The following is a 2,681-nucleotide window of genomic DNA, read 5'->3' on the forward strand; positions in this document are numbered from 1 at the left end:
TGAACTAGATTATTGACTCTAGTAAACCCTTTGGGTGTTGGTCACATGACGATGTGAACTATGGGTGTTAATCACATGGTGATGTGAACTATTGGTGTTAAATCACATGGTGATGTGAACTAGATTATTGACTCTAGTGCAAGTGGGAGACTGAAGGAAATATGCCCTAGAGGCAATAATAAAGTTATTATTTATTTCCTTATATCATGATAAATGTTTATTATTCATGCTAGAATTGTATTAACCGGAAACATATACATGTGTGAATACATAGACAAACAGAGTGTCACTAGTATGCCTCTACTTGACTAGCTCGTTGATCAAAGATGGTTATGTTTCCTAACCATTGACATGAGTTGTCATTTGATTAATGGGATCACATCATTAGTAGAATGATGTGATTTACTTGACCCATTCCGTTAGCTCAGCACTCGATCATTTAGTATGTTTCTATTGCTTTCTTCATGACTTATACATGTTCCTATGACTATGAGATTATGCAACTGCCGTTTACCGGAGGAACACTTTGTGTGGTACCAAACGTCACAACGTAACTGGGTGATTATAAAGGTGCTCTACAGGTGTCTCCGAAGGTACTTGTTGGGTTGGCGTATTTCGAGATTAGGATTTGTCACTCCAATTGTCGGAGAGGTATCTCTCGGCCCACTTGGTAATGCACATCACTATAAGCCTTGCAAGCATTGTAACTAATGAGTTAGTTACAGGATGATGTATTATGGAACGAGTAAAGAGACTTGCCGGTAACGATATTGAACTAGGTATTGAGATACCGACGATCGAATCTCGGGCAAGTAACATACCGATGACAAAGGGAACAACGTATGTTGTTATGCGGTTTGACCGATAATGATCTTCGTAGAATATGTGGGAGACAATATGAGCATCCAGGTTCCGCTATTAGTTATTGGCCGGAGACGTGTCTCGGTCATGTCTACATAGTTCTCGAACCCGTAGGGTCCGCACGCTTAAAGTTACGATGACAGTTATATTATGAGTTTATATGTTTTGATGTACCAAAGGTAGTTCAGAGTCCCGGATGTGATCAGGGACATGACGAGGAGTCTCGAAATGGTCGAGACATGAAGATTGATATATTGGAAGCCTATATTTGGATATCGGAAGTGTACCGGGTGAAATCGGGATTTTACCGTAGTACCGAGGGGTTACCGGAATCCCGGGGGGGTTAATGGGCCATAGTGAGCCTTAGTGGAGAAGAGGAGAGGCGGCCAGGGCAAGGGCCGCGCGCCCCTCCCCCCTAGTCCGAATAGGACAAGGAGAGGGGGCGGCGCCCGCCCCCCCTTCCTTCTTCTCCTCCACTTCTCCCCCCCCCCCCTTCTCCTATTCCAACAAGAAAGGGAGGGAGTCCTATTCCCGGTAGGAGTAGGACTCCTCCTGGCGTGCCTCCTCCTGGCCGGCTGCACCTCCCCCCTTGCTCCTTTATATACGAGGGCAGGGAGGCACCCTAGAGACACAACAATTGATCGTTTGATCTTTTAGCCGTGTGCGGTGCCCCCCTCCATCATAGTCCACCTCGATAGTACTGTAGCGGTGCTTAGGTGAAGCCCTGCGTCGGTAGAACATCATCATCGTCACCACGCCGTCGTGCTGACGAAACTCTCCCTCAACACTCGGCTGGATCGGAGTTCGAGGGACGTCATCGGGCTGAACGTGTGCTGAACTCGGAGGTGCCGTGCGTTCGGTACTTGATCGGTCGGATCGTGAAGACATACGACTACATCAACCGCATTGTGCTAACGCTTCCGCTTTCGGTCTACGAGGGTACGTGGACAACACTCTCCCCTCTCGTTGCTATGCATCACCATGATCTTGCGTGTGCGTAGGAATTTTTTTGAAATTACTACGTTCCCCAACAAGTATATCTTGTGAAGACAGATCACAACCTAGAGATATCGATGTTGTGATCTGTCTTCAACATCCTTGTACTACATATATAGGTGTCACAAAGTTTTAATGATATTAATGATTTCACAAAGGTTTTTTTTTTCAAATCTGTGAACATTTACTTGATCCATGAATTGTTTTCAATTGACAAGTATTTACAATATTCACGTTTCTTTAATTACTGAACATTTCTTGAATCCACAATTTTTGAATTCTTGATCATTTTTCCAATTCATGAAAGTATTTCAAATTCAAACACATTTTTTAAATTCATGAATATTTGCTTCAATCCACAAGTTTTTAATCCATAAAAAAATATTTCAAGAATATATTTCAAATTCACTAATATATTTTTGTATTAGCGTACATTCTTATGTAAAACCAGGCAAAATACAAAATTGAGAAAAAAATATTCTTATTAATTTTTTTCACAAACTCTTATAGATTATTACGAAACTAAACCGTGTAGGTTTCTAATTCTCTTTGTTTTGGGGAGGGTGGCGAGATTAACGAGATTTTGACAGCTATTTTTCTTCTGATTTTGCTTACACCGGTTTTTTCGGTTTTGCCGAGGTAAACAGATCGTGGTCGCACGACTTTGACGTTGGATGTTTCGAGCCGTTCGTAGCGGTCGACGTATCTTTCCTTGCACATCCGGTGCTGCATTTGGCAGAGCCACATGTTTCTTTGGAGGCCGACATGATCGACGACTCAGACATTCCATTGAGACTTAGGCTGATACAAGGTGTGCCGATGCT

This window comes from Triticum urartu, chromosome 5 (assembly GCF_003073215.2).
Source record: "Triticum urartu cultivar G1812 chromosome 5, Tu2.1, whole genome shotgun sequence".
Taxonomy (NCBI): domain Eukaryota; kingdom Viridiplantae; phylum Streptophyta; class Magnoliopsida; order Poales; family Poaceae; genus Triticum; species Triticum urartu.